The sequence below is a fragment of the Castor canadensis genome, chromosome 1 (genome assembly GCF_047511655.1).
Source record: "Castor canadensis chromosome 1, mCasCan1.hap1v2, whole genome shotgun sequence".
In the NCBI taxonomy this organism is placed as follows: domain Eukaryota; kingdom Metazoa; phylum Chordata; class Mammalia; order Rodentia; family Castoridae; genus Castor; species Castor canadensis.
In genome coordinates, this window is record NC_133386.1 from 71963435 (window position 1) to 71988847 (window position 25413).

The 25413-nt window shown below is 38.6% G+C and overlaps 1 protein-coding gene across 7 annotated transcripts in view; it reads left to right on the forward strand.

The window, feature by feature from the left end:
• Window positions 1-25413, forward strand: part of Bach2 (BTB domain and CNC homolog 2) — a 355873-nt gene that overhangs the window by 181077 nt on the left and 149383 nt on the right. For 3 of the 7 annotated variants that reach the window (XM_074078083.1, XM_074078073.1, XM_074078090.1), the window contains exon 3: window positions 16009-16157. The exons of 3 other annotated variants lie outside the window; for them this stretch is intronic. The gene's annotated coding sequence lies outside the window, so the exon portion shown is untranslated. Of the gene's footprint in view, window positions 1-16008; window positions 16158-22158; window positions 23507-25413 lie in introns of those variants that run through there. One more of the 7 variants, XM_074078094.1, reaches the window with a different exon arrangement.

Genomic DNA, 25413 nt, shown 5'->3' on the forward strand with positions numbered 1-25413 from the left:
AGACAGTAGTGATGTTTGTACAACAAGGTAAATGTGCTTAGTACCACTGAATTGTACACCTAAAACAGTGAAGTTTATGTTCTGAATACTTCATTAAAGTAAAAATGGACAGGATAATACAGAAGGGAAACCCATTTATCTTTTGAGACAAGAATTCCAAGTCTGTTTATGATACGTGTTAAATGTCAAGCTCTTTTCTATACACAATAGGAGTATGGAAGTGTAGGCAAAAGTTTGTACGAGATACACGTGCTCGTTCAAGCCCTGTGTAGTCCCAGCTCTGCCACTCACTGGCTGTGGGGCCTGGGCCCTGGAAGAAGATGTGAAGCCCTTAATAAATGTTCTTTCTCCTTCCTTCCTACCTCTTCTCACACCCTGGTTTCTTCGTCAGTGAAATAAGGAGGTTAGACTCAGATCTCCGAGGTGCCTTTCAGCTCTGCTGACCCATAATTTCAACTCGGTGTGAAAAAAATCCGCAAAAATAGTGGGAAAACCCACATGGACAAATGCAACCCACAGACTCTCAGTGGGCACCCAGTATTGCTGCTTCTACCTCTCATTCTTCTCTGCTCCCCACTCTTGCTCTTCCTCAGCTGACCCAGAACCATCATGACCTCGAATGTGGAAGAGAAGGCAGATGGGACAAAGAGTTAGGTGGCTTAGGGCGCAGGAGGAGCCTGGTGGTTATATCTGCCTGGGGGCTTCAGCAAGGCTAGGATTGGCTGACAGTGCCACCTGGTTATGGTACTCTGATTCTCTGAAGGATATGTGACCACAGCAAAACTACACATGGCTGAGTTTTAACATGGCAGATAGTGGAGGGAACATAGAGACTCAATGTAGAGTGAGACGCTGAATTCACATGTGAAGATGGAGCAACAAGAAGCAGAGCTTCCATGGGTAGTGAAGAGGCCTTGTCAGGAGCTGGAAGCTAGGAGGAGGGCTGACGGCACATGTGTGATCAGTCTCCATGCAGGGGTCAAGCTGGGCACAGGCGAAATCTGGCCAAGACTGAGGGTCTGGCAAAGGCAGGCAGATGACGCTGTGTGTGTCCAGCGTTCCCTCTGTCTGCATCTGTCACTGCATTCTGCAGCTACTTGGATTTCATTCGTGTGTTCATGTATACATATATTCACTCATTTTATGTTTGTACCTGGCACTCTTCCAAGTGCCAGGCAGCAGTGATGAACAAGAGAGGGAGGATCTCTGCCTCCTGGGTTTCACATAGGTCTGGAGGGGTGATAGATATACAGTAAATGCAAATGCAGATTTTCATTATCCTTCAGTGGAACCAAACAGGGAGATGCATGACCATTGTGGAGAGGACAGAGCATGTTGACAGTGCTGGTACCTCTAAGGAGACCTAGTGGAGGAGAAGTAACCAGCCAGACTAAGAGAGAAGGACAGGTATCTGTATACACAGGGACAGGCCAGTGGCAAGTAGCAGGGCTGGGCAAGGGCTTTGTTTGGCCCAGGAACAAAAAGGCACTGAGGTGTAACAAGTAAGAGCAGCTGGGGAGCAAAAGGGGACAGATTTTACTCAAAGAGCTATGGGAAACATTTGGAGATTTTTAGCACAACAGCACATATGATTTTTTTAAATTTTAAGGTCACTTCGTATCCTGTGTAGAACGTATCCTGTGTAGAACGTATCCTGTGTAGAACCATGGATTGTGGTGAGTGGGGGAGGGGGAATGTGCATAAAAGAGTCAGCATGGCAGACCTGAGACTGCTGTCTTTCAAAAGACCTGCTTGCCAGGGGCAGGGGCCCTTGGCTGGCATCTGGGAACTTGGATTTCAGAACTGTCCTTAACTAACATTCCCAAACTGATAGTATGCATTTTTTAAAAAGAATTTGTACTTGTGGTTTATGCTGAACACCTGCGTCCCTTCTGGGATTCTGGAATTCTGGTACATGCCAGACAGAGAGTATCTCTATGACCAGCCCCACTAAAATCTTTGGACGTAGAAACTCTAATGAGCTTCCCTTATGGACAGTATTACACACCACTGTGACCTGAGCTGGGAGGATTAATCACGTCCTGCAGGACTGTACTGAAGGAGGACTCTTGGGCGTCTGGTTTCCTCCAGACTTCTCCCCATTCCCCTTTTCTCTTGGCTGATTTTGCTTTGCCTGCTTTCTCTATAATAAATCATGCTGAGTCCTGTAAGTCCTCCCAGTGAATCACCTACCCAAGGGTGGTCTTGGGTTCCCTCTTCGCCAGGGGAAAATTGAAAGCAGGAAGACCAGTTACCATGGCAATAGCAGTGGACCAGGTGAGAAATAATGATTGATGGCAGTAGAGGTGAGGAGTAGATCAATTATATATCGTCTGAAAGTAGAATTGACAGTCCTTGCTGAGGAACTAGATTGGGGGGCAAGGGGAAGACCAAAGGTAACTCATAGGTTTTCTTCTGGAACAACTGGGCCAATGGCAATGTCTTTTTCTGAAATGGTGCATCCCACCCCTCCTCGATGCCACATGTCTCATGTGTCTTTAAGGTCCTTGGCTAGACTTGTAGCACTTGATCTGCCTTAGTGATCAGCTCTGTGTGGACCCCACCAGCTTCACATAGGGTTAGCCCAAGAGCACATTGACTTGCAGGAGACACTAGAGCTGGTTTGCACCCACACCTGTGCAACCTGGAGGTCAAAGTGTACCTGCCTTTGCAGATGAGACTAGCAGGCATGCTCCTCAGGAGCTAGAGCAGCTCCTTGAAAGGGTAGAGCTTTGCAGGGATTTCCGATGGATGAATAATTGGCAGAGATGAAGTTCTCAGAGAGATTGAGGTAGAGAGTCCACTGCACCCCTGACTGAGATTGAACCTAGGAAGAGTTAAGGCATTGTTAATGCCCATCCAAGTTCTCAAGAAAGTACCTTTCACTGAATTGACAGGCTCCCCCAATATGCTTGCAGCCTTCAGTGAACTTTGTCACTGGCTGCCTGTTATCACAGAGGATCCTTGAAGGATGGAAAATATGGTACTTGAGCCCTAGCAATACCCCAAATGCCTGCTTCAGAAATTTTTTTCTTGGGTATTGTGAGAAGTGATGATGCTCTTCAGAGACTGGGAACCTAATATAGTCGTTTTCATTGCCATGTCCAGCAATGGAGAACAAATACCATATGCTTATAATTCACCTTTAGAGAATAACCTGGTCCATTTTCAATAAGATGCCCAATAAAGTTTTTAAAAGAAACTACAATAAGAAAACAGTTACAAATTTGAATATACTTCATGTATATTTCACTTCTGCACTAATAAACTAATCAATTATTTTTACACAAATAATGAAATTGCCATGGGTCCTGCAGCCTTGTCACCTGGGCCATGTTTCCACCGGAGAGAGGAATGGAGTCTCCCTCAAACTGTAGTGGATGTGAGTGTTAGATAGGAAGGAAGGTACCATGTAGAGTCAGTCATGTGACCCACAGTTCACATCTATGGTTACTCCTCTCCAGCACTGTGATCTTTGGCAAGCCATTTTGCCTTTGTGAGTCAGGCTTCTCTCATCCACCAGATGGCTAATAATATCTGTAAAATTGCTAGCATAGCTTCTAACAAATAGATTTTGGTACTGATGACTATGATGACGTAGTGCTGAGGATGAGGATGACACATCAGTACAAGCTAGTATTCTATTTGTTACAGAAAAAGCCTATAGAAACCCCAAATTATTTCAGATGAGGTATTCAGAGGGTTTTTTTTAGCTATTTCTCTTTTCTAAGAATTCTCTTTTCCAAATTGTTAGTGATAATTCTGATTGCACCCTCCCTTTATGGTAGAGGTGAAAATCTGAATTCTGCTGTATTTCGAAACATAAGCACCTTGAATATCAAAAGAAGTGAATTTTCTAGCCATGGTTCTCCAGCTAGAGTAACTAAGTCCCAACACCTGAAATGTGTAAGTGGAAACTTTCAGAGTTTTTTATCTTAATTAATTTTCTCCATCCTGCCTGTAATGACTGCCTCTCCTCCCCCTACTTTCTCTGTTGCAGCAAAAAAGCACATTTCCTTCCCAGGCCAGTAGAACAAAACACTAAAGCCACAAGATCTATAATTCAAAGGTCTGACTTAGACAAGCGACTTGAAATTCTGTTTGGAAGGTAGATTTTACAAAAATTCATCTTTGTAGGTTCCAAAAAATTAACATTAACCAACACCTTCTTTTTAAAATGTTTCTGGACATAAAATGGTATTATTCCATATAGTCTTAATGAATAAAAATAAAGACTCCAGGGTAGCTCAAAGTTAACGTGTCTGTCAGTAAGCATGTCATCAAATTTATTCATATTTATATACAACCTGTAACCAAAAGAGATTTGAGATTGCACATTTTTGGGGGGTAGTACTGACATTTTTGGAGAGATTGAATTCAGAGCTCCCCACTTGCAATGCAGGCACTCTACCTCTTGAGCCATACCTCCAGCTGAGATTTGACCATTTTTAGTAGATAAATCTCTCAATACAATCTTTATTTTTTTTTTTGAAATTAGATTTTGAACTCTTGTTTTTGCTGACTATAAATTATCTTTCTACTCAACCTGGAGGAAAAAAGTGTGTATATATAAATGTGGAAGAGTCATTTATTAGCACTAAAAATCAATAGTCTGGACAGAAGTGACATTTTGAAGCTAGGAAATCAGATTGGCTTGCTGGAGTCATCCCTGTACCACCCTCATTGGGACACTAGACAAAATCAGGTGGATTTGCTTGATGAGGCTCTTACCATGCATGATGGTAGTAATACAATGGCGACAATTAGCTAAAAAAACTTTGTATCCCAAAGCATGGTGTCACTGTCCTTCATGTTCTGACAAATGAGAATTTAGGTTCAGATAAGACCATAAACCAATATCCTGAATATCTTGTTTTGTGCTCTTTGAATCACTCTAAATCCCAGTTGGGTACAAAGAGGCAATTAGGATAGAAGAGGCAGTTATGATAGGAGAGAATGCACAACAAGAGGATGTGGGGAACAACAGTGGAAATCAGCAGAGCATCAAACCACTTTTGTGTTTCTTAGAAAATTATGTTGTAGGTATTAGACTTGTGATGTAGATAAAAATACCTCCACCTGTACTTTCCTGGGGAAAAGCAAATAGGGCTTTAGTCATTGAATCCTATTAAAGCCACTAAGAAAATCTTAGCTAAGAGTTGAATTGTAGGATAAGGAATGCAGTCAGCCTTACTTGTACAAGAAGTACCTTCTAGAAAAACCTGATCATTTCACAACTAATTGGTATAAATGTTCCCTTGCCCACTATTTGCAGCTGGAGACCCACTTGTACATTTTTATGACTGTTGCTGTAATTAAATGCCATTTAGTTTTTCTTAGCTTAAAAATGCAGGTCCCACTGACTTTTTCTTTTAAGTAAATTTAAGACTATGCAAGAGGGAATTACGTACAGATAATTTCCCATATCTGGAATATGCCACTTTACTTGAAAGTAAATGAATACTAATCATTCAGATATCTGTTTTAAAAAAAAAATTTTTTTTTAAAACTTTCCCCCCAGCTTCTCTAACAGTAAATATGAAGAAATGAAAAAGCAGCGCTTTCATGCTTAATGTAGCATTACCATAGCTCCTCACCCTCATTTTCCTAAGAGCATTCTGGTGAGCCACTTCAAGATTTTTTGAGGTCTTGGGAAACCAATCTGGCTGAAAAATGCCATTAGGAAGAGAAACCTAGGAGGAAGTCAGTAAATGCTGGTTAAATGAATGTATTGGGTATTGGCCTGTGGGCTTCTGGAGTCCAAGAAAACTAGTATGTGAAGTAGATAGCTGCATTGTCCACTAACCATATGTGGCTACTTAAATTTAAGTTAATTCAAATTCATTTAAGTTACAGTTCAGTTTCTCACTTACACAAGCAACATCAAATACTCAATAATAGCCACTTGAGGCTGGTGGCTGCCATATTGGACTATACCAACATTGAACATAAATTTTCATCATCGTAGAAAGTAGTATGAGACAGCCTGGTAGAAAATCATTAGGAGAGGCCTAAGTTAGTGGCCCCAATATTTTTAAAGATTTGGGTTGGTAGAATGGCCCAAATGGTAGCGCACTGGCCTTGCAAGTGTGAGGCCCTGAGTTCAAACCCTAGCGCCAGCAAAAAAAAAAACTCTCATGTGACCATAATGCATAGTGAACACTAAAGGCCCTTTTATACATCTCACCCTATGATGTGGGAACTCAGTCAAGAAAGGTGGGCAACCCACAGAAGTATCTATCTCTTTGAGACAGATAGTCAAACAACAGACTGTTAGCAAAACTGGCATTCAGCTGGTACATATTTGGCTACACTAGTTGTTAAAGTTGTACAGTATCTGTGCCAGTTAGTAAAGTCCTGGTGTTTTAAGCTCTCCAGTACCTTCTTCCTATGCCCCAAAGGCACCAGCCATTACCTTAGGATTCCCCAACCTTTCTTCAGTCCAAAAAAATATCCAGGGGTGGAAGGGTACTCAGGAACGTGCCCCATCATTTCATGCCTCAGATTGGTGGGTGCTTCCTTTGGCTTCTTGGCACCTTGACCTTCAGGAAGAACTGTTTCTTAAGGATCTTTCCAAAGGCTTCCCCGTTACTGCAGTGATCAAGTCCTAGATGGAAGAACCACTGGCCTTAAAAAGACCTTAATCATCTTATTTGGCCCCTCATTTTACCAAAGAAATCAGGTCCCAGAGAGTTACACAGCTTGTTTGTGTGACCAGTTCCTAAATAAAACTCCTTACTTGGTACTTTTTCTTTCTTATCTTCCTTTCTCAGTTTCCTTAACTGTGAAGTAGGAATTAACGTTTGCACCTTACAAAGTTGTTAGAAAGAAGAAAAATGATGTACAACAATTTATGTTATGTCATATTTTGAAAAGATACCACTCTTGTATACATTTTCACTTAATCCTCACAAAAAACTTTTGGAGGTGTTAGTAGCACAGTGAAGCTACTATGAGCAGACAGGTCTACATCTCTTCTAACTTAGAAAAGTATAACTCTTGTAAATGTAAGATAACATAACCATGTGGCATCACTAGTTTTTAGCCTGTGACATTTTGCATTTCAGTATTTAGTGACATTGAAAGTAATGACTTTATTCAAGAGATGCATTTTATTATTTTTTGTTTTCATAATGTACCAGTTGCACACACTTTGGTTTAACACAGAAACTGATGTGGGCTGCTTTGAAGTGTATTTTTAAAACGAGAGAGTCCAAATTTGTAATTAGCTTTACAACTGCTAGTTGTACAGTTTGAGTATCTAGAGCTTCTGGTAAGCATTTGTGTTACTAGTGATAATTTGGTTTTTGTATTCTGCCCCCAAGGAATTAAGGCCCTTTAGAAAAAAACAAAGTATATTCTTTGCGAGATCATTTCCTTTATAACCATTATTTTTCACATCCTATAGTCATGTTGTGCTTACCAAATTAACCATATATGTAACTGTGGAAAAGAATAGTTATTTATAAGCCATTCTTCCCACTTTGACATTAAGTATCAGGAGGATGCTACTTAAATTATAAAAAGAAACCACATTGAAGGAAATGGTCCACTTTTTCTATATCTTTGGTCTTTGGGTCTTTTGATTGTTTTAATAGAAATATCTCAGACTTTTAGGTAAGAATGTTGGGAAAGCTCAATTTAGCTTACTCTCAAGAGTGAAAAAATTTTCACCCCCACCCTTCATACCTTAGCCATTTTATAGTATATACTGAGTGCAGAAATCAAGTTTATAGATAAGGGAAATAAGTCACTTATAAAAAGAAACCACTCTTCAGTTTTCTTTTACTAGCATATGAAAATTGTGGCAGTCTCTAGACAGTTTATCCTTAAGGTTAGATACATAGAAAGGGGGAAAGAAAGAAAAAGTACTAGAAAAAGCTATAAATGGACAAGAACCTGGGGCTAGAACTCTGCTTTAACAAAACATTCTCACTGCGGTCTCTTTTATGAATACATTTGTTTGTTTGATTTTTTTTATAATGCGTATGATGTATTTGACTGCCTGTCTTCCTCATGTTCGCTCTGTTGGTGTTATGCAACGGACTCTCTATATTGTGCCGTAAGAGACAGAGCCTCCTTCATGTCAATATAGGACCGTTAAGGGATGTGCTACTATACCGCTTCCCCTGCCTTGTGAAGATGCTATAGATGGTGCTGACAAAAATGGGGAAAAGTCAAGTTTGTGATTCATAGTCAGACTTGGAGCCTTACTAGGCTGGAGTAGGTCTTCCAAGTTCCCAAGCTCAGATTCCTTCACATGTAATGGGGCTTTAGGAGGATTGATGGGTGAGCACCTACTTTCAAACTTGCCAGCCACCATTTTTATGCCAGTGCACTCAGCATCAAATGAGATAACACATGCAAGACCCTGGCACTGAAGGAGGCACATCATGTCACAAGTGAGAATCAGCCATCATTATTAGTGTATCTTACCTGATTTGTCATCACCTTACTTTCTGCTCTCTGAGGCTGTGCTAAGAAAAAGGAAAACACCCAAAGGAAGGGAAGCACAGTCCTCTGGATTCCAGAAGCTGAATTTTCAGCCCACAGATAATTGATGGGTTTTCTTTTCATGATAATATGTGAATTATTTCCAACCCCCCCACATCCCTTCCATGAAAGAACCCATGGACGAGTCACAACTTTCCCATTGTGCACATCTGACTCAGTCTGACCTAATGATGGTAAATAGTATTAATCCCACTCCTCTCTTCTATAGAAACACAGTGAGCTGCTCACTGTCTTCTGTGTAAAGAAAAGTAAATGTCCTATGTTTGTTCATCAGGAATTAGAATTTTATAAAGGTATTTAAGGTGCATGTGTGTTTTCTGTACCTGTAATAAAGTTGGTAAGTAGCAAATTAATCAGACACTCATGCAGCTGGGGAGAGCACAGACTGGTATAGCCTCTCTGAAAAGTCATCAGGAACCTTGAAATTCACATCATTTGACTCAGTAGTTCTTTTTCTAGGAGTCCAAGAAAATGTTTGGAAATTAAGATAATTTGGTATTCGAATCTGTCTCCCAAAGTATTGTTGGCAATAAAGTCATGCAAATAATCTGCAATTCCAAAACTGAAAGAAATAGTTAAATAAAATGCATGTCTCTGGAGTATATTCTACAGACATGAAAATGCCTACTTTTTAACATTTTTTTACTTTTTATTAGCATATATTAATAGCACAAGGTTGCACTGTGATAGTGCCATACATAAATGCATGCAATGTACTTAGAACAAGTTCACCTCCTCTATTATAGTCCCTTATTCCCTCCCTACTCCCCCCACTTTTCAGTGTTTGGTAGGTTTCTTTATGCTATCTTCTTCAGTCCTCTTCACCCCCCAGTACTCTCTCCTTTCCCCTTGTTGATCTCACCCAGATAGTCCCCCTTTTATATTCATGTCCAATTACTATTATCATCATCATAATCATTGTCATTTTAGGTCTAGATTCCACATATAAGAGAAAATACGTGATATTTGGCTTTTTGAGTTTGGTTTATCTTGCTCAACATTATGGTCTCCAGTTCCACCCATTTTCTTGCAAAGGATGTAATTTCGTTCTTCTTTATAGCTGAATAACACTCCATGGTGTGTGTGTGTGTGTGTGTGTGTGTGTGTGTGTGTGTGTGTGTGTGTGTGTGTGTGTGTGTGTGTCACATTTTCTTTATTCTTTAATAAAGGTGGTTGGGCAACTAGGCTGATTCCATAGCTTGGCTATTGCAGGTGTCTCTCTTATATGTCAATTTATACTTCTTCAGATATATATACTTCAGGTGGTCTGGCAAGGTCATGAGGTAAGCCCTTTTAGTTTTTTGATGAACCTCCATAATGATTTCCACAGTGGCTGTACCAGTTCATATTCCACCAACAGTGTATGAGGGTTCATTTTTCCCTGCATCTTTGCCAGCGTGTTGTTTGTTTTCTTGATGATTGCCATTCTGACTAGGGTGAGATAAAATCTCAGTGTAGTTTTGATTTGCATTTCCTTTATGACTGAGAATATTTATGTATTTATTAGCCATTTGTGCTTGTTCTGGGAATTATTTGATTAATTTGCCCATTTATTAATTGAATTATTTGTTGTTTTGGTATTTAGTTTTTTGAGCTCTTCTTATATTCTGGATATTAATCCTTTACTGTTGAATAGCTGGTGAAGAAATTTTCCCATTGTGTGAGATATCTCTTGATTTTGGTTTGGTTTTTCCTTAGATGTACAGAAACTTTTTAATTTGATGTAATACCTTTGGTCTATCTTGCTCTTATTTCCTGGGCAATTGGAGTCCTATTCAGAAAGTAATTTTCTATGCCTACATCTTCCAGTGTGTCCTCTATTTTTCCCATGGCAGTGTCAGGGTTTCAGATCCTACATTGAGATCTTTGATGCATTTTTTAACTTGTTTTTGTACAGCATGAAAGACAAGGGTCTAGTTTCAGTCTTCTACATGAGAATAACCAGTTTTCCCAGGCCTATTTTTGAAGAGGCTGTCTTTTTCTGCAATACATATTTTTGGCTCCTGTGTTGAAAATCAGATGACTGTAGCTGTGTGGGTTTATTTCTGTGTATTCTGTTTCATTGTTCTTCATGTCTGTTTTTTATGCCAGTACCATACTGCTTTTGTTACTCTGGTTCTGTAGTATAATTTAAAATATGGTACTGTGATTACCTCAGTGTTGCTCTTTTTCCTTAGGATTGCTTTTGCTAGTCAGCATCTTTTATATTTCCATATGAATTTTAGAATTGATTTTTCTGTTTCTCTGAAGAATGAAATTGAGATTGTGATGGGGATTGCATTGAATCTGTAGATTGCTTTCAGTAGTATAACCATGTTTACAATATTAATTCTGCCAATCTATGAGCATGGAAGGTCTTTCCATCTTTGTGTGTCTTTTATAGTTTTCATTATCAAGATCTTTCACTTCCTTTGTTAAGTTTATTTCTAGGTATTTTTTAATGATATTGTGAATGGAATTGTTTTCTTGATTTCTTTTCAACCTGTTCAATAAACTTGATTTTTGTATTAATTTTATACCCTGCTACATTGCCAGAAGTGTTTATCAGATCTAGAAGGTTTTGGGTTTTTTGGTTTTTGGTTTTTTTTTTTTTTTTTGGTGGACTCTTTAGGGTCTTTTAAATGTAGGATAATACCATCCAAAAAGAGAAATAATTTGACTTCCTCCTTCCATATTTGAATCCTTTTTATTTTCTTTTGCCTTATTCTTTGACTAGAAATTCCAGTACTATATTGAATAAGAGTGAGGAAAGTGGACACCCTTGTCTGGTTCCTGACTTTATAGGAAATGATTTCAGTTTTTCCCTGTTTAATACAATGTTGGCTGTAGGTTTGTCATATATAGACTTTATTATGTTGAGGTACATTCCTTCTATTACTAGTTTCTTCAAAGCTTTTATCATAAAAGAATGTTGAATTTTGTCAAAGGCTTTTTCTGTGTCTATTGGGATTATCATGTGACTTTTGTCCTTCATTCTGTTTATGAGCTCCATTACATTTATTTATTTGCATATGTTGAACCATCCTTGCATCCCTGGAGTGACACCAACTTGATTGTGGTGTATGATCTTTTTAATGTGTAGTTGAATTTAGTCTATAAGAATTTTATTGAGAATTTTTGTGTTTATGTTCATCAGCAAAATTGGTCTATAATTTTCTTTTGTTGTTGTTGTTGTGTCCTGGTCCAGTTTTGGGATCAGAGTAGTACTGGAGTCATAGAATGAGTTTGGTAATGTTCCATCCTTTTCTATTTCATTGAATAGTTTGAGATCATTGGTGTTACTTCTTTACAGGTCTGGTAGAATTCAGCAGTGAAATCTACCCATTTCCAGGCTCTTCTTTGTTGAGAGACTATTACTGCTTCAATCTCATTGTTTGTTATAGATCTGTTTAAGTAGCTTCTATGTTATTGGTTCAGTTTTGGTTGGTCAAATGCATATAGAAATTTATCCATTTTTTCTAGCTCTTTCCGTTTATTAGAATATAGGTTTTCAAAGTATTTCCTACTGATCCTCTGGATTTTATTATTATTTGTTGTGATATCTCTAATTTTATTAATTTGAGCCTTTTCCCTCATTCTTTTGATTAGTTTGGCTAACTATCCACCTTATTTAACTTTCCAAAGAACTAGCTTTTTGTTTCATTGATTCTTTGTATATTTTTAGTCTCCATTTCATTAATTTGTACCCTAATCTTATTTTTTTCTTTCTGCCTGCTAATTTGGGGTTTAGCTTGTTCTTGTTTTTTTAGGAGCTTGAAGTACATCATTATGCTATTTATTTGAGATCTCTCTGGGGGTTTTTGTTTGTTTGTTTGCTTGCTTGCTTGTTTTTTTGTTTTGTTTTTTAATGTAGGTATTCCTAACTATAAACTTTCCTCTGAGTTTTGCTTTATTCCAGAGATTCTGGTAAGTTGTGTTTTCATTTCCATTAGATTCTGGGGTTTTAAAAAATATTTCCCTCCTTATTTCTTTGATGACACAATTCACTTATTCATATGTGCATACATTGTTTGGGCCATTTTGCCCTCCTACCCTCTGCCCCCACCCTTCCCCGCCCCTTCATCACCCTCACCCCCCTTGCTTCCTGGCAGAATCTGTTCTGCCCTTATCTACAATTTTGTTGAAGAGAAGGTATAAGCAATAATAAGGAAGACAAAGCATTTTTGCTAGTTGAGATAAGGATAGCTATACAGAGAGATTTCTAGCATTGCTTCCATGTAGAAATGTGTTACATCCCAAGTTGATTCATCTCTAACTGACCTTTTCACTAGTTCCTGATCCCCTTCTCATATTGACCTCTGTCACTTTAAGGTTTCTATATTAGTTCCTCTGGAGTGGAGACATCAATTACTATCATGTTTTGGATTTCTTACCTATCCCCATACCTCCCATGTGTGCTCACCCCTTATCATGTGACCCAAGTTCGACCACATTGCTGTATTTGCCCTAGATCTAAAATCTGCATATGAAGGAGAACATATGATTTTTGGTCTTCTGAGCCTGACTAACCACACTCAGAATGATGTTCTTCGGTTCCATCCATTTACTTGTGAATGATAAGCTTTCATTCTTCTTCATGGCTGAGTAAAATTCCATTGTGTACAAATACCATATTTTCTTAATCCATTCATCAGTAGAGGGGCATCTTGGTTGTTTCTATAACTTGGCTATTGCGAATAGTGCTGCAATAAACATGGGTGTGCAAGTGTCTCTGGAGTAACCTGTGTCACATTCCTTTGGGTATATCCCCAGGAGTAGGATTGCTGGATCATATGGTAGATCTATGTTTAGATTTTTAAGAAGCCTCCAAATTTTTTTCCAGAGTGGTTGCACTAGTTTGCATTCCCACCAGCAGTGTATGAGGGTTCATTTTTTCCCCACATCCTCACCAACATCTGTTGTTAGTGGTGTTTTTAATAATGGCTATTCTAACAGGGGTTAGGTAGAATCTTAGCGTGGTTTTAATTTGCATTTCCTTTATTGCTAGAGATGGTGAGCATTTTTTCATGTGTTTTTTGGCCATTTGAATTTCTTCTTTTGAGAAAGATCTGTTTAGTTCAGTTGCCCATTTCTTTATTGGTTCATTAATTTTGGGAGTGTTTAGTTTTTTGAGTTCCCTGTATATTCTGGTTATCAGTCCTTTGTCAGTCTCCATGTGTTTAAAGATTTTCTTATAGTTCCTTTTGTTGTTGATTTCTAGTTTTATCCCATTGTGGTCTGAAAGAATACAGGGGGTAATTTCAGTTTTCTTATATGTGTTAAGTCTTGCTTTATGTCCTAAAATATGATCTATTTTAGAGAAAGTTCCATGGGCCACTGAGAAGAATGTGTATTGTGCAGCTGCTAGATGAAATACTCTGTATTTGTCTGTTAAATCCATTTGATCTAAAGTGTCAATTAATTATGAAGTTTCTTTGTTGAGTTTTTGTCTGGGTGACCTATCTAACTGTGAGAGGAGGGTATTGAAATTTCCCATTATTATTGTGGTGGGGTCTGTCTGTGCTTATAAGTCCAATAGTGTTTGTTTAACAAATTGGGTGTGCCAAAATTTGATGCATATGTTAACAGCTGTTATCTCCTCTTGATGGATCATTCCCTTTATATTGAACTTCTTGGTTTCTTCTGACAAATTTGGATTTGAAGTCTGTTTTATCAGATATGAGTATAGCTACTCCTGCTTGCTTTTGGGGTCCCTTTATTTAGAAAATATTTTTCCATCCTTTCACCCTAAGACAATGTTTGTCTTTGTCAGTGAGATGGATTTATTGTAGGCAACAAATGACCAGATCATGCTTTTTAATCCAACCTGCAAATCTGTCTTTTGAGTGGAGCGTTGAAGCTATTAACATTCAATTTTAATATTTAAAATTATGTTGTATCTCCTGTCACTTTGTTTTTATGTTTTATGTTTAGCTTGCTTGCTAATTCTCATTTGCTAATCCCCTCATCTAGTGTGATTTATTATTTCCTATACTTTCCTAGTTGCATTTATCTTCCTCTTCTGTGTATAGGATTCCTTTAAGTACCTTGTACAGTGCTGGTTTAACGGTAATGAATTCTTTTAGCTTTTATTTATTGTGAATGGTTTTTCTTTCTCCTTCTATTATGAAGAGTAGCTTTGCTGGATATAATAATCTAGGTTGGCAGTTATTTTCTTTTTCATGGCTTGGAATATATCATTCCTTGCCTACCTTGCTTTTAGAGCTTCTGTTGAAAAAATCTGCTGTTATTCCGATGGTTTTGCCTTTATATGTGACTTATTGCTTTTCTCTTTCACCTTTCAATATTTTGTCTTTGATCTGTATATTTAGTGTTTTAATTCTAATGTGCCTAGGAGTCTAGGAGTGTTTCTTTTCTGAGATTGCCTATTTGATACTGAGAAAGCCTTCCGTACCTGGATGACCTTCTCTTTCACAAGATTGGCGAATTTTTTGCTATTATTTTGTTGAAGGTGTTTTCTATACCTTTAGTTTGTATCTCTTCTCCTTCTTATATACCCATGATTCTTAGGTTTGGTCTTTTGATGGTATCCCAAAGGTCTTGCATGTTCCATTTATATTTGCTTAGTATCTTTTCTTTGCCTGATTGAGCTTATTCCTCTACTTTATCTTTAATCCCTGATACTGTATTTTCAGCTTGTTCCATTGTATTAGTAAGGCTTTCAATTGAGTTTCTTATTTGGATTATTGAGCTTTTCAAGGCCCTGAATTCAAACCTCAGGTCCACCAAAAAAAAAAATCTAAAATAAATCTGAATTCTGAAGCGTAGAAAACCACAGGAGTTCCAATGAAGGTTTTATGAACTTGAACAACAAAATATCATTAGTGATTTATCAGTGTCAAGCTTGCCATTGTTCGTTCTCTCTCTCTCTCTCTCTCTTGTTTTACATATATATATATAATTAGATATATAATTAGAATTAATATATACATATCTTTCCCTATTTTCCTCATGTTCTACAATAAGCATTATTAATTCATCATCATAAAATGTATATTGCTGATTTTAAAATAAACACATTTGAAACAACAAGAGAGTCATCCCATTTCACTCAGACTTCACAAAATAATCATTTGCTTCCTTAAAATCTCCTACTTACCACAACCACATCTTGTATCTCTTAAGCCAAGATGTCCCAATTTGTTGAAAGAAAGCATTCATAAGATGAAATAGAGGAGGTTGTTGATTGGATATTGGATATTAACCTATTTCCAAGTTGCTATTGGATTCAGGAGAGCACTGGGTGAGGGATGCTTACCTAAAGGAAATGACTCAAGGATTAGGGCTTCCACATGGGTGGAGCCCAGACATTAATACCGTGGGCTATTTGGTCAGATTCCATTTATGTGGTTTGGTTAAGAGACACACAGCCAGAACCACAGTAGGTTACTAGAGAGCATAAAGAACAGAATGAAAGTGTTGTGAGACAGCAGGAGAGAGGGGGACTAGTCACATGCAAACTTCATTAATGGAAAACTTTTCCTCCCCAATTAGGTGGAGACTCACTGATCTATTACAAATTTGCCCCGTTGAGCTTTGGGGTCCATGTCTGAATGGATTGCTGTAGCCTTCTCATCTCTCTCTTCACCCAGTTCCCTGCATCCTAAGACTCGAAGCCAGGACAGAACCTGGAAAAATTATATGTAAGTTTTACTAAGGTTTCTTTTCCCTAACTAAGCAATGGTAAATATTTTCTTAGGTTAGTAACAAATGCTTAAGCACACATGAATTACCTTTCTTTTAACAAATTAGAATTAAGTTGAGGAGCTAGGGTTGGAATCTGCATATTGGTGATTTCTTAACTCACAAGTTGTTAGCTTTAGCTTGCATGAGAATCACCCAGAGGCTTGTTAAACTTCAGATTGTTAGGCCTCAGGCCCAGAGTTTCTGATTCAGTGAATCTGGTGTGGGCCAGAAATTTGCTTTTCTAACAAGTTTTCAAGTGATGCCCATGTATCTAGTCCAAGGACCCACTTTGAGAACCACTGCTTTAACTCAAGCATAATTGGAAGGATAAATGATGAAGGCAGAAAAACTGTATACTTCAAACATCATTACGACATGGAATACTTTACTGAATATATTGACACACATCTCAAAAAAGAGAATTTTAACATCAGTTCAGTGCCTTTGCTCACATTTGAGAGTCCAGCCATGAAGACACCATTACTCCAGCAGGAGGAGCTTTTCCTCCTGCTGCTCCCAGCCATTCTTTGCCCTTGGTTTTCAAAAGGTGTGACTAACAGTGCCGTCTGCTTAGGTCCCTTTGCAGGTATGTTCCTCATGCTTTCAGACACTCAAATATCTTTCTTCCCCTGGGTTGAGAAATACATTGTTCCCCTTCAAAGTGAGTCATTACAGTATTGTTCTTCCACACTTAGGTGTGTGAGGGAAGACACACAAAACACATGTAAAGGGAGGCATATCTCCAACAAATAATCCAAGTCAGCAAGTCCAGGTTTTTATGGGCTCCAAGTTCTCAGGACTGAAATTATTTTGAGGATTGCCTTGTTATTGTGTTTGCTTTCAAACAGGCTAATTGCCTCTGCCAAGAACAAGAACAATTTATTCCATATTAATAGAAAAAAGTATTTAATGAAACACACACATGGATATATGTGAGCTTAGGTACAAATGTGCACATAGGCCCATGAGTATGTAGGTATTTTGTATGTTTCTGAGCTTTTATTGTAGAAATTTTAAATGTTTTTTTCTTTCATTTTATTGAATCAATGTGAGTGTAAAAATAGTATGAGTAATGCTGTCCAGGAAACATTTGAAAAATTGCTGAGCACTTTAAATCTGTGGATAAGCACAGTGATTTATAACATTTTACTTGGTATCATTCAAAGTAGCCCCCAGGATTTACAGTTCTTTTATTATAACTCTCTAGAATTGAGAATACTTACAGTTAATAAAGCAATTGCCAAGTAACTATGTAATGAAGGAACATATCTATTGCCTAAACATTAAATACAGCCAAAAATCCTGGAGATGGATTTAAATGCATGTGTTTAAAATAAACTCACAAGATCAGAAAAATAAGACTAAAAGTGGTGGTGATGAAAGAATCCCTGGTGAAATTAACTCAGAGCTGTCTTCTGCAGCTGCCCAAAGGATAACTGGGCTGCTACAGGATTGACAGAGTTGTGAGTGATGTAATTATCTATTATTACTCACCCACGTCTCTGTCAAGCACTAGTTAGTTATTCTGCACGGCATTCTTGGAAGGAAAGTTGTGGATTTATGAAATTATCTTCAGCAGGAAGAGAAAGAAAAGGCTTGGATCAAATGTTCCTATGCTCCCTACTGCTTAGCCATCCTGGGACTCTCCATGTGTACACAGCAGGCTTTCCAGGAGGATAACCTGTGCTCTCAGTAAGGATCATGTCCACAGGTATGGAAGAAAGAAAGCTGCTGTGACTCCTCAGGTGGATTGGGGCTTTAGTTGCTAGCTGGGCGTGGTAGGACCTGCCTGAATCACTCCCTGTACTCGTAAACAGAGCCTCAGTCACCAAGTACTTAAAGGCTCCATAAAGCTGAATGGGAGTATATGAAAAATCTCTTTACTCTCTGCTCAGTTTTACTGTAAACCTAAAACTCTTAAAAATAAAGTTTATTAATTTTATAAAACTGAAAACCAAAGAGTAGGGTGATCTCAAAAAACTAAACGGAATTACCATATGACCCAGGAATTCCACGTCTGGGTATCTACCCTGAACAAGTGAAAGCAGGGATTTGAACAGATATTTTCACACCCATGTTCACAGCAGCATCATTCACGATAACCAAAATGTGGGAGCAGCTCACATGCCCCTCGACAAATGAATGGATAAACAAACGGGATCTGTACATACCATGGAATACTACTCAGCCTTAAAAAGATAGGAAATTCTGACCCAGGCTACCATGGTAAAATGCTGAATGAGATCATCCAGATGCAAAAGGACAAATATGAGATGTTCTCACTTATATGAGGTACCTAGAATTGTCAAATTCATAGAGTCAGGAAGTAGACTGGTGGTTGCTAGAGGGAAGAGAACAGATAATGGAGAATTGCTGTTTAATGGATGTAGTATTTGGAAAGATGAAAAAGTGTAGGAGGAGGATGGTGGCAATGGTTGCAATGGTTGCCCAACAGTGTAAATGTACTTAATACCACCAAACTGTGCATTTAAAATGATTAAATACAATTTTTATGTTATCTATAGAAAATAATAGAAAAAAATCCTAAATACCATTGCTTCCCTCCTTCCATGAATGCCGTGCAGAATAACTAGTACTCAATAGCAATGTTACAGTTTGAGAGGGTAGAATAGGAACAGACTGGCCCCACTCACCTCTCCTTCATCCAGTACTCTTTGGGCAACCCCAAAGACAACAAAGTTAAAGCAGCTGCTGAATGGGATATGTCAGTCTTAGAAATAGGTTTCTTGTTGGAGTAGACATACCTGTCAGAATCTATCAAGGAAATTTGCCATAAACATCTTTAGTCTCTACAAAAATCCCACATAGAGGACCTGCCTGGCTATGGTGAAAAGCGCTCCTATAGCAGGGCTGTTTTAGTTCCTCGGGATTGTGTTCACAAACCAGTTCATGCCCACAACTCTGTTTGGGCAGGGCATGGAGTTGTATGCCTGACTGTAGCTCATAACAGGTCTTACTCAGTGGAGGTGAATGTGTAGGGAGGAAGCAGAGTTCAGTGTGGTAGAAAAGGAAAGCTTTGAGAGGAAACCAACAGTGGCTGGTTCTCCTGCTACAGGGCCTCTGGTTATTCTGAGGCCTCTTTACATTCTTCAAATTAAGTATAATTTATCCTCATCACCAAGTCTCTGTTCTGTTGAGAGTACTGGTTTTATTGTACCCATAAGTCACAGAACAAGTCAATGAGTGACATGCAGTTTCCTGGTAAGCATACAGAATGGAACTCTTAAACCAGGCACTGGTGGCTCATGCCTGTAATCCTAGCTACTCAGAATGGAACCCTCTAGATTAGTCAATTGGGTCCTGCCTTTCTTAACTTTTGCTTTTTATATTCTGTTTCAATAAAGCTGTCTTTAAAGAATGACCAGAAGATTCTCAGTGGGCCTGGTAGCCATGTTTCTTCAAATCTCCTTCACTATCTTTAGGTCCTGTCCCTGGGGCTGACCAATGGTTGGAATTCATGAAGAGTAGCACGTAGGATTCACAGTTTCAAAATGCTCAGAAACATTGTCCAAAATTGTCCCACTTTTTCCTTAAGATATCAAGATAGTGTATGTATATGTTTGAATGTGTGTGTGTGTGTGTGTATGTGTACAAAGAAAAGTGGTAAGATGAAGTCATTAAAGGACTCTATATATATATATAAAAGTCAGCCCCTTTGTTTTTACACCAAACTTTCCAAACTTGCCTAGAAATAAATTTTTAATGCTTTTCACATAGGTGGTGAAGACCAGGGCAAAGCAACCAAGGTTTCTGATATAATTAGTGTGATATTAAAAAATCAGAATTAAAGTTTTCTGTAGGAAAGAAACTGCAGGTGAACAAGTCTAAAGGAGAAAAAAACAAGGGATTATTCATCTCTGATATCCATGTGGATCTCCAGGCACCCTAAGCCTGAACTGGAATGTCATCAATTTAGAATCTAATAAAAAAAAGTGCAGCCCCATAAATTCAGAGACTGACACAGATTCCCCGAGAAGAACATTTCCAGACAAAATGACACAAGGTAGAGAAGGCCCCTCCTAGGCAATCCCTGTTGGCCCTCAGGTTTCTTATTGGTCAGATGTGCCTGACTCCTTCCACACACTGACTTTGTGTTCACCACTGGTTTATCTACCTAGAACCCAATTAACAGACCCCAAATTAACTAATCTTTCTGCTTCTCCACCCCCACCCCAACACTGCCCACACACCCCACCCTACTGCACACAGCTCACTTCCCTTTTTCAAAGATAATGGCTGAGAAAACAAGATAGCTTTGGTGTTCAGTGAAGGGGATATACCCTGGAGGGTATTTGTAACTGTTAACACTGACCTGCTGAATCATTGAGAGTGGTTAAATGTTTTACAATTAGGAAAAGAAACTGTTTTCAACAAAAAAGCATTTTCTAGCTGTCAATTAACCAGGAAATTGAAACAACAACAACAAAAATCCTCTTGTCATCAGATCATCTAGTAAGGTTTCATTGTACCTGTTTTCATGCCTTAATAAGAATCTAAAGACATTAACTGGGGGTAGAAGAATAAAACATTGATTTTTACTCTTGAGAAACTATGCAAGTTTTGCCACTTACCACCTTTCAGGGCCAGTTTTAAGTGTTAGGTCTTCTCTGTGTGTTTTGGAAGAAATCTAAAAGTTAAGACATAATTAGTTTCAAGAGTATTGGTTTTTTAAGAAGTGATTTGCGTGTTCTTTTTTGGATGCATCTGTCACTTGGGAAGTCATGCCTCTCTCTGAGCTCTGATTTAACCCAGGGGACTGCACACATCCTTCAAGGATAGCCCATTAAACTGATCGCTGAGAGGGCCGGGCACCTGCAGCTTTGTTACAGCCAAAAAGTATAGAGAGGGGGGTTGTGCTGAGGAAAACCACTGTCTCTTTTTTGTTACAGTACAGTATTTGCAAAGCATTACAGGATAGCAGGATTTTTATAGAGTCCTTATAGTCTTTTATTAGAGGCTATAATTTATTGTTTCTAACAGATTTTTCCCATATTCCATGCCTTGTTTGTCACCAGACCAGATTATTGGGTCCTGTGTATTAAGTGATCTTAATGTCTAGAAAAGGGCCAGAAGCGGAGAATAATTTTTCTGTTTTATCAAAACACAAGTAGCTTTGTTTTTCTTCTTATAAAAGTAATATAATTGTGAGTCACTTAATGACAGTAATATGTTCCGAGAAGTGGGTTATTAGCCAATTTTGTCACTGTGTGAACATCATAGAGTGTATTTACACAATGCTGTAGGCAATACACGCTATGGGACCTTCTATATGTGGTCCACCATTGTCTGAAACATATTTATATGGCACATGACCATACATATTTATTCTATATAGTCTGTAAAATAACAACGTAGAATAAAAAAGAAAATAAGTTTCTTATAATCCGGCTACTCGGATAAGTCTACCTATTAACTTTTGCATATTTTTCCAGACTTTTTTCAACTATCCAACTAGTTCCAAATTTACAAGTGGTATTCTTCACTGCTTATATTGCACAATTTGTAGCTTAGAAAGGATGACATTAGGTGTCATTTTATAAGACAATGATCTTTATTGCTCATTTTTCTCTTCAAATTACATTAATCAGCTCTTGCACAGATACCTGTGTGGACTCACCAGTGTCTTTATCAGATAAAAGCTTCTATCAACTGGTATATTTTCTGCATTCTGCCAATAAAAATGATACTGAGTGGCCTTGACCGATCTTTGTGGGTCTCTGGTATCATAAAAGGAAGATTCACTTATGTGCAAGTGGTTTTAGTGTTGTCAACTGATCCTAATCTGATTATTTTAAAATTAGTAATTGGTATACTGTAAGCCAAGTTGGCAGAAACAGGAAAGATGAATTTAGCCAGATTCCCTCACACACATTCTCCATCCACAATCCAAACAATATATGGACTCCAATAAAATTCTAATTTTATAGGGGAGAGGGAGGGGGCTGGAGGTAGGGGGGAGAAACGGCCCAAACAATGTATACAAATATGAATACACAAATAAAAAAATTCTAATTTTATAATTGATGACAACAAAATTTCATTCAGGTATCTCTTTCTTATGCCCTGAACCAAAAAGTCTTCCTTCAGCACTGCATCCTTATCCCTCTTCAAAGAAACATCACTTTAGATTGCTCTGGTGTACTCCATGGCTCCCAGGGTCACACTGGTCTCCCTGTATTCCTTAAGAGTGTTGAGATACAGGGTTGGAATGAGTCAGTGTTCTTTGCACACTGAAAGAAAACCCACACAAAATGCAAGGAATTATCAAAGGGCTCATGTGAAGAATGTGGTGCACAAACCTTATGTAAGTAAAATAAGTATTTAGTAAACAGCTGCTGGAAGAGATTTTGTTTCTTTTTAAAAATGGCCTGCATTTGGCATTGGTTCTATCTAGATCTTATCATCCCCCGTACAAGACACTAAGTTCCTTGAAAGCAGAGACTTCTCTCTGCATCCCTTCAGATCCTTTGTCCTTTACATAACATGGATTCAGTATGGATTGACTTGAATTGTTCTGATGAATGAATGTGTGCGATTCAGGTGACTCCATTTTACTGTCTTCCTGCCGAAGTGGAAAGTGTTTGGGAAATATCTGCCATTGTGTTTGATGCCCCCATTGGGTGCAGGTGTGGTGAAGTGGTATACAGTACTTTGATCTTCCCTTGGAGAAGTAGATAGTAATGTGGATTTTAAAAATTTTTGGTTTTTTTGTCTTTGGTTTCACTTTGACCACCTTACTTCACTGAGTCACAGTGTGCCCTGTTAGGTGATGGACATGTCATTTAAGCCTGAGACTATCCTGTGGACTATTTATGACATTATATATGAATTTCCCATCACATTAACAGATAGTATTTGTCACATAATTTCAAGAACATGCTAAAAGTTAGTTGGCTTTGTAGGAGACATTGAGATTAACTTTCTCTAACCTAAACCAGTGAAAACTAAAATGCTTCTCACCACATGAAAGTTTTGCTTTCGCTGTGTTCAGACCCCTCCCACCTTGTCAGAGCACAGTCATTTGGAGTCTGATTTGGGGGCGGTGTGGTTGTTTCTCAGTGGTGTATGACCCACTTTTTTGTAATACTTAGTTGCCCATGTTTTTACAACACAAATCAGAAGTCCTGACGATAGTGGACTAAACCCCAAAAAAGATTTTCTGAGACATCGCATCAGCTCTAGTACTGTGCATCGTCAGAAGAAGGTTATAGCTCTGCAGAGCGTGCGTTAGCTACCAGAGGATAACAGAATGCTTCTAGTTTCTGGATAATGAGCAAGCATACAGGTAACAATGCTTTTCTCTGAGTTGACTCCTTATGCGTGTTACTTCTTTTGTTGAACTAGACTTTTAACTATTAATCATTGCCTGTGTATGTTTGCTATCATCATTTGCTAAGGGCTCAGAGGAACAAGCATTCTCATTGGTATCTTGAGACCTTAATTACTTTTCATTAAAAATCTAAAGAGATAATAATCAAAAATAGACTCTTGTCTCTGTCTTCTTGGTACCCCTGGCAGACATCCTCTTCATGAATCTTTTCTTCTTTGCTAGTAAGTGGTTGTCTGTAAGCATCAGATGCCTCACTCCACAGTAGCATCCATGTGTGAGTTAACACTTGGTAAGCTTCAAGCTGTGGAGTGGTTAAGTGTGGCTCATGTAGACAGAGGGAAAAATGCCCAGAAGAGAAGGAATGATGGGATACTGTGCCTTGGTAAGCATGGTCCACTGCAGACTAAAAGTAGATCTAAGGCAAGTGCTATTGGCTTGAGTTTGGCTCTGTTTTGTAAATGTTTATGTTTCTGATATCACATTTATTAACTGGAAGAGCTTTTAAACCACCATCATTTTTTGAAACAAAGTGTTGCAGGTGTCACTTGTCCTGAATGTATAGAAGAGTTTGGGGGTACATTTGTTTGCCCAAGCTTGTCTTGTGTTTGGTTCTTAGCAGGCTTGTCTGTACACTGAGTTATATACCTACCTAGAGCCTTTGAACATGCTCAGAGATAAGTCAATCTTGTTTTCCCTGAAAGTCCTGATACAGAAAAAGAATGAAAGCACAAACACTAACTGGAAAAAATGTCACACATTTTAGCCACTTTGCATCCCTTGTCAGGATGAACCCTGGGTTGGGTTTTCACATTTGTGAAGTTGTGTGGTAGGTGGAGCAGTGTGGGTGGCCCAGAAAAAGTAGCGGTTAGAATAAGATTTTCCATTTATTGCCCTTTGTGCATGGCTAAAAATAAGATTCATACAAATCAGAATATGTAGTGCAAGCAAAATCACTCTGTTAATTCTGATGACTGGCTTGCCCACATCTTTGCATCTGTCTGGTAAGTGGTATATTGGGAAATAAATGTGTCTCTGTCTAAATAGCAAAAGGCAGCCAGGTTTGTGTGCTGTGTATAGACACGTGATAGTTTTATCATTTTCCTCTTCTGAAGGAAGAAAGGTACAACTCATACATATTCAGATTGTGTCGAGAAGGATGAAAGAAGTGATGGAGCCATTGAATCTTTTTTTAAAAAAGTAATGGCCTTGTTGGAAACCTTTTTTTTACAATGTCCATCATCTTGACTCATTGTTAGAAAGTTGCTTCTTGTAAGCTCTTGGAACAGTAAGTGAGGGAAGGGTCTCAGGGGTGCTGCCTTAGAGACTGGAAAATACGTGGATGCAGATGGAGGGGTGGGGGGTGAGGCCGAGCACATGCCTGCTCTGTAGTGACCTCCATAGATGCAGATGTTGGAGGAGCAGTTAACAGTAAAAACTCCCTTTCATCTGGCCTCTGAGTCTACTGCAACCACAGTAAGTGATAACATGTCAGCTTGTGGCTACAAGAAACACCAAAGAGAGGTGGCGTCGGCATTCGCCGGGAAATTTGTACCTCTGTAATCCCAGAGGTGGTGCTGTCCCATTCCACTGAATGAGCAACTGAGGCATTTCCAGAAAATGAGAATGGCTGCATGGCTGCAAGTGTTCTGAGCCTTTCAGTCTGATGTAATCTGCGAGATACATGAGTTGAGAGGGCAGTAATTCCAGAAGCCTCTGAGAAATGAACGTGACAAATCACATTCCTTCCAACTGTGGCAGACAGCATGGCGCAGGGGCTAAAGTGAGATGAGGAAAAAGACCTCAGAGCAAATCTCAGCTTAGCTACCTGTGACCTTGATCTATTTACTTAACCTCTCGTAGGT